The sequence below is a fragment of the Schistocerca nitens genome, chromosome 3 (assembly GCF_023898315.1).
Source record: "Schistocerca nitens isolate TAMUIC-IGC-003100 chromosome 3, iqSchNite1.1, whole genome shotgun sequence".
Lineage (NCBI taxonomy): Eukaryota > Metazoa > Arthropoda > Insecta > Orthoptera > Acrididae > Schistocerca > Schistocerca nitens.
The window spans coordinates 258,305,786-258,317,991 of record NC_064616.1 but is presented as its reverse complement, the minus strand read 5'-3'; the positions used below and the strand labels follow the sequence as shown (position 1 = coordinate 258,317,991).

The window sequence follows — 12,206 nt, the reverse complement described above, 5'->3', positions numbered from 1 at the left end:
AACTGTGAAGGTTTCTGTTCCAGTTAGCAAATTATTCTTTTCTTCTGTTGTTAGGTAATGTCCACTCCATAAATCGAATTTGGTTTATCTATTTTCCAATAATGTATCACCGTGTTGCTGACACTACTTGACATAACGAAAGCTTGAATGAACAATGAAAGGCACTAGACCTAGCTCAGCTACAACAACAGCCACTGTACCTGGCTTAGATCGTTCAAAAATACTGCTGCCCCCCTCCCCCATAGCCATGTTTGACAAATCGCAGATATGTTGTACTGATGTCGCTATACGACCTGTTGAGAAAAAGAATCGTCTAAACGACACAAAAAAAAATTATTGACATCGGAACAAGTATTTTTTTTACCAGCGTCGAATGTCGATATTTTATCTTTAACATTGATGTTATGAATTTAATATCCTCCTAATAACGATATTTTGTGAATATCGATGATCATGGAACATTCCTAATTCGTAGCGAGCTACCTACTACCAGCAAGCTGTATAAACCATACGAAGTGTGTCAGATATCCGTCCCTCTCTCCTAACATCGACCAGTGGGATTTTAGGGCCACTGAATTTGAAGAAATGAGACGTCGGGGGGCTTATGACACTATAAGAAATACAGTGTCTAATGCACCCACATCCCAGCTAATTAGTCTATGTCGACAGGAAGGCCGCTGCAGCGCGTCTGAAACGTAGGTTATTTTAGTAATTTATCATTTTATGTTTTATATACGATGGCGCGCAGTTTTCTCAGAAAAATTTTAATGAGACATCGGAAGCTTACATATTTCTATCAAGAACGTAAGTACTCACATTTACTACCAAAGAAAAGATACAGCCATTCGCTCACGCAAAATATGATGGCGCTAGACTCGAAGGTAGTCGTTTCGAATAACAGTTCTGGAAGAATATTTCACCACCAGAATTTGGCGGAACAGTTAAAAGAGCCTTTCGGTCCCTAATTTCAAATCGTTCAAGTGGCTCTAAGCACTATGGGACTTAACATCTGAGGTCATCAGTCCCCTAGACTTAGAACAACTTAAACTTAACTAACCTAGGACATAACACACATCCATGCCCGAGGCAGGATTCGAACCTGTGACCGTAGCAGCAGCGCGGCCCCTAATTTCAAATCTGTCAATAGTGTCTCTCAGTAGGTATGTGACAATTCCTATGGTTGTTTGTCCTTTCTTGGAAGTGTTCCGCTTGGTGTCCTCCTTGTTGATATTGGAGAGGAGGCGGCTATGTTCCGGCACAACAGCAACAGTAGGAAAAAAATGCTAAACTCAACATGCACTCGTCACAGTCATGCGCATGAAACAGATAGATTCATGAAACAATATTTTCATATCCCATAAAAGCTGTTTGTGTGTGCTTAGGAAGAAAGAATTTCCAGTTAGGTACCCTCACTGGCCAAGAGCGCTGTATGAATTCTTTGTGTTGTTAGTTAGTTTCGCAATGCTGGTTGTCTCTTGATTTTTAGTGCTCTCTCGTCTGCGTTTGCAAAAATAATAACAGTAATGGGATCCGCCTGCTTTAGTAAAATTCTTTTTTATACAGTTTGTGCATCGTCAATGTGCAACTATATAACACCGTTACTGGTATTGTTCTATGATACACAGCAGCCTGCCATGACTTTCACTTCTGTCGTCTTTATAATTACTGAACGTCGTTTGTACGAAGTATACGTACCGCGCAGTCCTGCGTTCGATGCATCGCTATAAACATTGCATTTCACCACTGTTTTCGTTACTATGGTGTTCAGTAAATGAACATGAATATGAAAACAGAGAGAAGATCAAAAACCCAACGAAGAATAATATTGTATCCCGCAAGAAAACTGTTGACAATTTTTGGGGTGATGCAGTATTTGGAGAAAATGTCTGACGGCTGTATTCGTGGGGCACTTTATACGATAACTTGCAACAGGTTTCATCTTACTAGATACGTATTCGTGGGCGCTGAAGTAAAACACTATAAACTTTAGTCAATATCTGAGTATAAAATGGGTGAAACTCTATTAGGGGCATTCAAATGAAACCCAGGCAGATTGAAAAAAGATAAGTAAACTGTTTATTATTTCAGAAGTAATCGTCAAAACAGTTAATTGCGGTTCTCTACGGAACAGTGATTGTACCCATGCGTGCACTTCATCCGAAGCAAATCGATGGCCACGAATGTCTTTCTTCACGGTTCCAAAAATATGGAAATCGCATAGGGAGGGATTGGGACTGTATGGAGGATTTGAAGGGTTTACCATCAAAAACATCTTCAACATAGTCGAAACAACCTCGGCAACAGGTGGGAATCGGAGGAAGAAAGCGACCGTACCTCTCCAAAGAAACCGTTCCGGCATTGCCCTTAAACCATTAATGGATATCACGAAAAACCTAAATCTGGATGCCGGGAGAGGGATTTGAACAGCCACCATCCCGAGCGCGAGTCACTCTTAATTACTGCGCCACGTCACTTGGCAGAAGAGGCGATAGAGAATTTGTGCGGTGGGTGTTGCTGGAGCGAATGGTTAGATGGAGGAGCGAAAGGATTGAGTTTATTATTATTATTATTATTATTATTATTATTATTATTATTACTTGTGTGGTATCCTGCCCACTCGTCTCTTAAAGGGTGGCTAGGAAGATGTTCTCGGATATTTAGACAACATACAAGCAAATCATATTAATGGTGTTTATTACAGTAATTGAACAGACAATACTTAAGTTTGATTTACAAGGACGTGTCGCAGGCAACTGCTGACATGCAAATAATCAGTGTCCTGCAATGTACTGTACATAATTTCCATCTAAGCAATGAATAACAGATCACACAAGTTCGTAAGTCACTGCTATCATTAACATCATTGCGGCTCTTCTAGTGCGCGTCTTCTACTGTCCGTGTCTACTAGTGGGGTCGCCGTTAGGTGGAACATCGCTTTTATTCTCTTCGTTTAGAGGCCGCTCCTGTAGTGGTGACATCCTAGTCACCGTGCTATTGGCTGACGTCGTCTCACAGCGCTCTCTGCTGTACCGTCCATGGTCAACATGCCGACGCTTATCGTTACGCTCAAACAACTTTCCTTCTTCGGCAATCAATTATCGCTTTTACAATCAGGTCCTACTTTTGTATTCGATACTGTTCTATATTTCTCTCATTCTCTATGCGTCAATGTCTTTCCAGGTACGAGTACTACGCAATTCCTCAGAAAGTATCCAGTTCTTTTACGTTTAACACTTGTGGCGCATAGTGCCCACGTTTGTTGTTTTCAATATAAATATCTGACATGTAATAGGGAAGCTAGCTCTAGTTTTCGAGAAAAGCTAAAATAGATTCTAAACTGATTAGGGTGCCTGTGACATTGTAAATTGTGAGAATTCCATTATTACCTATCACATCTCCTCAGATCATAATTTAAACACTTAAAAAATACTGCCATTCAACAGGCAACAAGACATGAACACAAGCTAAATAGTTTCACTTAAAGATTGACCAAAACTAATTAATCCATGAAGTTGATTAATAGTAGGCTAGCTCTTGAGATGTACTTTGAACATACACCAGGACTGCAAACGAAAGGGTACTGACAAAGACACACATTTTCTTGCAGACCAAACTTTCACACAGACATTCCTACCTGCACAAATTAACCGAATTAAAAACGGAAGCAAGCATCCACTACGACACAAATAGACTATTGTTTAGCACGCTTGCCGCTCGTCCATGTTAACATCTCATGTATACAATGTTTTATAAGAATACCGATCTATGATGCTCACACCCATCCATCATCCCAAATATTTCATATTTGGAAATTTGTGGTAAGTTCCTATGGGACCAAACTGCTGAGATCATCGGTCCCTAGGCTTTCCACACTACTTAATCTAAGTTAAGGACAATACACACACCCATGCCCGAGGGAGGACTCGAACCTCCGATGGGGAGGGGGGGGGGGGGCGCTCGAACAGTGGCAAGGCGCCCCAGGCAGCGCGGCTACCACCCGCGGCAGAATATTATAATTTCACCTTCTTATCTTACAGCACATAGGAAATATCCAAAACGCGCAAACTCGCTGCAGTCGCAAAGAGGGAAACTTGTAATTGTTGGGTAATGGAAATGAGCTCAAATAACATATGAGAGCCAACAGCAATCGGGTGACATTCTTACTGTTATTCCACCTATTTACCACGCATGCAGGATCAATTGGTTCTCTGTAACTGAATGAAAAGAAGAAAATCAAAATTTAAAACACTCGTCAATTAACAATTTACTCTGGAATACTGTGGTACAGCTACGCTTGTCTCAATAACAGGTGCAGGTACGTTTTTGTCAACTATTTTGCACAACTCATTATCGCAGCATCGTGGATGAATATTAATGCATTATCATTGCTTTTGAAAGTTTTGTAATTTTTCTTTAGAATCAGGAGGAGGACACAATGATCTAATGAGCAACAGCTTACGTCCAGATTCCGGTTTCTCGAACAGGAAACCGCTGCGGCGGACACTCGCGCTCAATAACAGAAGAGACGCGGCCGCCAGTGTTGGGGGAAAACACGGCGGCGGGCGGAAGCGAATTTGGCTGAAGGCGGAGACTGGGGGAAAGTAGGGCCGAAGCTGGTGGCGCGGGCCACAATGGGAGGCGGACGCGTGTGTACGCTGCGCTCCAGCATTTGTTTCTGATAAACGAGGCGTGAAGAGTTTTTACTGGTGGCGGGCGAGCGTGTTGTTGACAGCGGACAAGTCCAGTCCAGAGTGCACTTCGCTGTCGGGGGATTCGCTATCGAAAATCGAACCACACCCACCCACAGCGGCGCGGAGAGGCGAGGAGCGGCGTCTGCAGGCTTGCTCCACTTACACTACCTGCCTCCGCGCTCCGTACAGGCGCCGGGCCTCCCCACTCACAGTCTAAGCACGGCTATCTCTTCGGCAAACAGCTGCCACCAATCGACAGACGCTACAAAACGATTTTTCGGGAAAACCAATCCACAGTCCAACCATCAGTAATGTACCTTCTACTCCGCGACCCCTAACTTTGGCATAATTATGAGGGTATTCATATAACAATTTTATTACAACTTTCGTGGACATGCACGCACAACATTGTGTCTTTTGGGCCCAGCAATGGTTCCTTGTTCGTGTTGTTACCCACCACAAAGATGTCACAGTTAACCGCAGATTACTAAACCCTTGTAAATTTTACGATGGAAGTTGGCACCAATTTGCGGTCCCGCTAACCTGCTGTCAGTTCAGGGTGTGAAACAGGGCATTTTGTACTTATTCTGTAAGTGACATACCAATGGAGACCTCATAATTGTAATTAACTAATGCATAAATTATGATTTCCTTTGAACAAAATATGTAGTAGTAAAATTTACGATGGTTTACAAACAACGCAAAATTAGCCACCTGACAGGACAGGCGCGCTATTAAAGACATTAATGCGAATGTCAAGAATTTGTGACTCACACGGAAGCGATTCCAGATCACCCGTTTATCGTGAGCAGGCACGTTAACCATTAGGTTGTCTGACCATGCCCCGAGGCCAGCCTCAAATTTTGAATGTCACTAAGATTTCCACCTATTACTCTGATACTATAAACGGAATTTTCTAACGCGGTGTGAAAGAATAGTACCACCGGGGGAACTTAGGCGAGAAAGAACCGTGTCTTAACACGCCAAACCGAAATTATATAGCGAACCGAAAAAAATATTCCATACCTTCAAAACTATTTTCAGCAGTCCTGGAGGAATTTTTCAGATTTTTACGTTGCGAAAATGAATCTGGAGTGAATGTTAATGTAACGTATCTGAACAACATTCGATTTTTATATATCACAGTACTGTCACCAACAACTGAGCTCGTTTGAAAGAAGGCTTGAAAATCAACTACAATAGACTAACATAATGTACAATTAACACTCCCCCCCCCCCCAAAAAAAAACAGTACAAGTTTACAATGTAGTTACAGAAGCACTTGAGTGTTTGGGGCACGACTACATCGACAGAAAAAAAGTGTGTGTGTGTGTGTGTGTGTGTGTGTGTGTGAGAGAGAGAGAGAGAGAGAGAGAGAGAGAGAGAGAGAGAGAGAGAGAATGGCCTGCAGTGCTTTGGATAAACTAGATAGTTTTCAAAACAAAGGTTCCAGTGTGTATTATGAGTTCTAACTCCATCCATGGGCTTTAAATGTGAACTGAGGGGCTGCTGAAACAGCAATGGAGAGACGCATTAGGTAATAATTAGGAAATTAGGAGAGCCAGGAAAACAAACAGATCAGGAAACCGACTGGAGTGGAAGGTGTAACTGACTGGAGTGATACTGAAATGGAAGTGAGCGGACCATGTATCCCGGTAATTGTAAACCGAAAGTTGTCTGCTGCACTCCAACAGGTAGACGGCGACCTATAGGAAGATGGAAAGGTTGTAGGACCAACACAGCTGCCTAAGACTGAAGATCGTATGTAAATCTGCAGCACGCATGTGTCCAGCAATGGATACCAAACCGCCGACGATGATATAAAACGCCTGAAACGTTCCTTTTGTCCGTCGCTGAAGATTACGTGAGGTCGTGCTACGTCACACTCGTGGCCGTGGCTAGTATCCACGCCCTCTTTGTCAGTGAACGGTGCGTGAGACAAAGCAGTCTACTTACTACTCCACATTTTTAAGAGGAAACGTTTATTGACAGACCCAGTTTAATTTCCTTCACTGTAGCAAATGTAGCACCAGTCGGGTCGCCAGCCTCGCTCTGACCCGCAATAGAGTGTTAAACTTCAGAACTCAAAAGTCAATAATTAAAAATCCTGTAACTATCTATCTACTTTCATGAACGATTCCGGGATCCGAGCACTGAACTGGAAAGTTTCACCGATAACAGTTCAGCACACCTTCAATGTTCTACTAGTAATTCCCTTTGATAATCTGCATAGCACAGTTAAAAGTCGATAGGGAACCGGTCACTCAGAAACAACACGTTCTAATTTACACGGGGACAAATTAAATTTATCTGTGTCAGTTAGCCCTAGCCAAATCCGTCACTCTTGTCTAACAACACCTCCAGACAGGTAACGTCTCCACGCTCCGCTCTGACAAGGGGACCAAACGAACTCCCCTTCCCCGACTTGGCTCATGTTGGCAGGGTGTGTAGGACACGACTAGGACGACAGACGCAACTCACAGCTGTTTTCGAGAAAATCTAGTCTGAAAATCTTAACCATGCTTGTATACTTCTTTTGACTGCTATTAATCAAGGATGCGGCAGCCGAAGGAATAGGCGCTTAGTTTCATAAGCGTGAGATCTTTGGATTCAATCTCACTCACAGTAAGTCTTTTTTTTCACTCTAACAACAGATTTCTTATGTCTGTGCAAATTGTCGTCGTAACTGCCGTCTGCATCACATCTCCTGTGCAGCAAGATACGTAAATTTACGTATTAACTGTGTTTTTCTTACTCGTCACTTCTATTTCCGTGAGTTTTTGCTTTTAGGAAGCTTTAATTTTCGAATACTAGTAATAGTGTTCCATAGATTTCGTGTTTGTTTTGAATACAGTCCAGAGGCAGTTAGTGCTTATTTTCATTGTTTCCAACAAGAAGCGTCTAGTAACCACAGTTTAGTCAGCTATCAGCCGCCTTTTGTGAGTTAACAGTCTAGTTAAAAGTTGATTACTTAACTCTATACAGTAAATTGTTGATTTCTTAGGATGGATAGGATGTGTGAATGCTGTGTACGGACGCAGGAGGAGCTGTCCACTGTACGCGAACAGCTGAACGTGCAGATGGCCGCGGTCAGCCGTCTTCAGGCTGCTGCCTCGGACTGTAGCGGCAGTGGAGAGAGTGATGCGTCGCATGATACACCCCAGGTGTTACCTACTTCACCCACGGTCCCTGCTGTCGAGACATTTTCGCGGGTACCGGGCGCGGTTGGGCCACCCTCTCCCCAAGGGGAGTGGCGGGTTCAGCGGCGTTCGCGGCGCACGAGGCGGAGGGTCAATGTGGAGGCTGGCCGTGTGGCATCCCCCGCTCTGCCTGTGAGTGGACAAGTGGCCGCTCCTTCAGCAAGGTCCTAGCAGGCACACAAGGGGAGGGGTTTATTAGTGATTGGGAGCTCCAATGTTACGCGGGTGATGGAGCCCCTTAGTGAAATAGCGGAAAGGTCGGGGAGGAAGGCCAGTGTTCACTCTGTCTGCTTGCCGGGGGGTCTCATCCGAGATGCGGAGGAGGCCCTGCCGGCGCCGATAGAGAGCACTGGGTGCACCCGACTGCAAATTGTTGCTCGTGTCGGCACCAATGATTCCTGCCGTCTGGGTTCTGAGGTCATCCTTAGTTCATACAGGCGGTTGGCGGAGTTGGTGAAGGCGGAAAGCCTCGCTCGTGGGTTGGAATCTGAGCTTACTATTTGTAGTGTCGTTCCCAGAACCGATCGCGGTCCTCTGGTTTGGAGCCGAGTGGAAGGCTTAAACCAGAGGCTCAGACGATTCTGCGGAGATCGGGGTGCAAATTTCTCTACCTCCGCTATCGGGTGAAGAAATGTAGGGCCCCCCTGAATAGGTCAGGCGTGCACTACACGCAGGAAGCGGCTACAAGGGTAGCGGAGTACGTGTGGAGTGCACATGTGGGTTTTTTAGGTTAGAGAACTCCCTCCCTAGGCCCGACAAGACGCCTCCTGAGACGCGACAACGTAGCAGTAGGCAAAACGCAACAGGAAATGACAATATTAATAGTAAACTGCAGGAGCGTCTATAGAAAGGTCCCAGAACAGCTCTCATTAATAAACGGTCACAATGCCCACTTAGTACTAGGGAAGGAAAGTTGGCTGAAACCAGATGTAAACAGTAATGAAATTCTTAACTCCGATTGGAATGTATACCGCAGAGACAGGCTGGACAGTGAAGGGGGTGACGTGTTTATAGCGATAAAAAGTACAATAGTATCGAAGGAAATTGACGGAGATCCGAAATGTGATATAATTTGGGTGAAGGTCACTGTTAAAGCAGGCTCAAACATGGTAACTGGATGTGTGTATAGGTCCCCTGCCTCAGCAGCTGTTGTGGCAGAACGCCTGAAGGAAAATTTGGAAAATATTTCGAGTAGGTTTCCCGACCATGTTATAGTTCTGGGTGGAGATTTTAATTTACCAGATATAGACTGGGAGACTCAAACGTTTATGACGAGTGGCAGGGACAAAGAATCCAGTGAATTTTTTTTTAAGTGCATTATCTGAAAACTACCTTGAGCAGTTTAACAGATAACCGACTCGTGGCGATAACATATTAGACCTTCTGGTGACAAACAGACTCGAACTATTTGAAACAGTTAACGCAGAACAGGGAATCAGCGATCATAAAGCGGTTACAACCTCGGTGATTTCAGCCGTAAACAGAGATATTAAAAAAGGTAAAAGGATTTTTCTGTTTAGCAAAAGTGACAAAAAGGATATTTCAGAGTACCTGATGGATCAACACAAAAGTTTTATCTCAAGTACAGATAATGTTGAGGGTCAATGGACAAAGTTAAAAACCATCGTACAATATGCATTAGATGAGTATGTGCCCAGCAAGATCGTAAGAGATGGAAAAGAGCCACCGTGGTACAACAACCGAGTTAGAAAACTGCTACGGAAGCAAAGAGAACTTCACAGCAAACATAAACATAGCCAAAGCCTTGCAGACAAACAAAAATTACACGAAGCGAAATGTAGTGTGAGGAGGACTATGCGAGAGGCAAGTAAAGTTCTATGTACTAACTTGGCAGAAAATTCTAAGAAATTTTGGTCTTATGTCAAGGCGGTAGGTGGATCAAAACAAAATGTCCAGACACTCTGTGACCAAAATGGTACTGAAACATAGGATGACAGTTTAAAAGCCCAAATACTAAATGTCTTTTCCAAAGCTGTTTCACAGAGGAAGACTGCACTGTAGTTCCTTCTCTAGATTGTCGCACAGATGACAAAATGGTAGATACCGAAATAGTTGACTGAGGGATAGAAAAACAATAAAAATCGCTCGAAAGAGGAAAGGCCGCTGGACCTGATGGGATACCAGTTCGATTTTACACAGAGTCCGCGCGAAGCGAAGGAACTTCCTCTCTCCCCCCCCCCCCCCACCGCCATCTTGCAGCGGTGTACCGTAGGCCTCTAGAAGAGCGTAGCGTTCCAAAAGTTTGGAAAAGGGCACAGGGCATTCCCGTTTTCAAAAAGGGGCGTCCAACAGTTGTGCAGAACTATAGATCTACATCTCTAACGTCGATCGGTTGCAGAGTTTTGGAACACATATTATGTTCGAGTATAATGACTTTTCTGGAGACTAGAAATCTACTCTGTAGGAATCAGCATGGGTTTCGAAAAAGACGATCGTGTGAAACCCAGTTCGCTGTATTCGTCCAAGAGACTCAGAGGACCATAGACACGTGTTCCCAGGTAGATGCCGTGTTTCTTGACTTCCGCAAGGCGTTCGATACAGTTCCCCACAGTCGTTTAATGAACAAAGTAAGAGCATATGGACTATCAGACCAATTGTGTGATTGGATTGAAGTGTTCCTAGATAACAGAACGCAGCATGTCATTCTCTATAGCGAGATGTCTTCTGAAGTAAGACTTATTTCAGGTGTGCCGCAGGGGAGTGTCTTAGGACCGTTGCTATTCACAATATACACTCCTGGAAATTGAAATAAGAACACCGTGAATTCATTGTCCCAGGAAGGGGAAACTTTATTGACACATTCCTGGGGTCAGATACATTGCATGATCACACTGACAGAACCACAGGCACATAGACACAGGCAACAGAGCATGCACAATGTCGGCACTAGTACAGTGTATATCCACCTTTCGCAGCAATGCAGGCTGCTATTCTCCCATGGAGACGATCGTAGAGATGCTGGATGTAGTCCTGTGGAACGGCTTGCCATGCCATTTCCACCTGGCGCCTCAGTTGGACCAGCGTTCGTGCTGGACGTGCAGACCGCGTGAGACGACGCTTCATTCAGTCCCAAACATGCTCAATGGGGGACAGATCCGGAGATCTTGCTGGCCAGGGTAGTTGACTTACACCTTCTAGAGCACGTTGGGTGGCACGGGATACATGCGGACGTGCATTGTCCTGTTGGAACAGCAAGTTCCCTTGCCGGTCTAGGAATGGTAGAACGATGGGTTCGATGACGGTTTGGATGTACCGTGCACTATTCAGTGTCCCCTCGACGATCACCAGTGGTGTACGGCCAGTGTAGGAGATCGCTCCCCACACCATGATGCCGGGTGTTGGCCCTGTGTGCCTCGGTCGTATGCAGTCCTGATTGTGGCGCTCACCTGCACGGCGCCAAACACGCATACGACCATCATTGGCACCAAGGCAGAAGCGACTCTCATCGCTGAAGACGACACGTCTCCATTCGTCCCTCCATTCACGCCTGTCGCGACACCACTGGAGGCGGGCTGCACGATGTTGGGGCATGAGCGGAAGACGGCCTAACGGTGTGCGGGACCGTAGCCCAGCTTCATGGAGACGGTTGCGAATGGTCCTCGCCGATACCCCAGGAGCAACAGTGTCCCTAATTTGCTGGGAAGTGGCGGTGAGGTCCCCTACGGCACTGCGTAGGATCCTACGGTCTTTGCGTGCATCCGTGCGTCGCTGCGGTCTGGTCCCAGGTCGACGGGCACGTGCACCTTCCGCCGACCACTGGCGACAACATCGATGTACTGTGGAGACCTCACGCCCCACGTGTTGAGCAATTCGGCGGTACGTCCACCCGGCCTCCCGCATGCCCACTATACGCCCTCGCTCAAAGTCCGTCAACTGCACATACGGTTCACGTCCACGCTGTCGCGGCATGCTACCAGTGTTAAAGACTGCGATGGAGCTCCGTATGCCACGGCAAACTGGCTGACACTGACGGCGGCGGTGCACAAATGCTGCGCAGCTAGCGCCATTCGACGGCCAACACCGCGGTTCCTGGTGTGTCCGCTGTGCCGTGCGTGTGATCATTGCTTGTACAGCCCTCTCGCAGTGTCCGGAGCAAGTATGGTGGGTCTGACACACCGGCGTCAATGTGTTCTTTTTTCCATTTCCAGGAGTGTATATAAATGACCTTGTGGATAACATCGGAAGTTCACTGGGGCTTTTTGCGGATGATGCTGTAGTATATCGAGAGGTTGTAACAATGGAAAATTGTACTGAAATGCAGGAGGATCCGCAACGAATTGACGCATGGTGCAGG

At 45.5% G+C, this 12,206-nt stretch overlaps 1 protein-coding gene across 2 annotated transcripts in view; it reads right to left on the bottom strand.

The window, feature by feature from the left end:
- LOC126248229 (probable ATP-dependent RNA helicase DDX31) overlaps positions 1–12,206 on the bottom strand; it is a 259,925-nt gene that overhangs the window by 31,615 nt on the left and 216,104 nt on the right. The gene's annotated exons all lie outside the window — the stretch shown is intronic.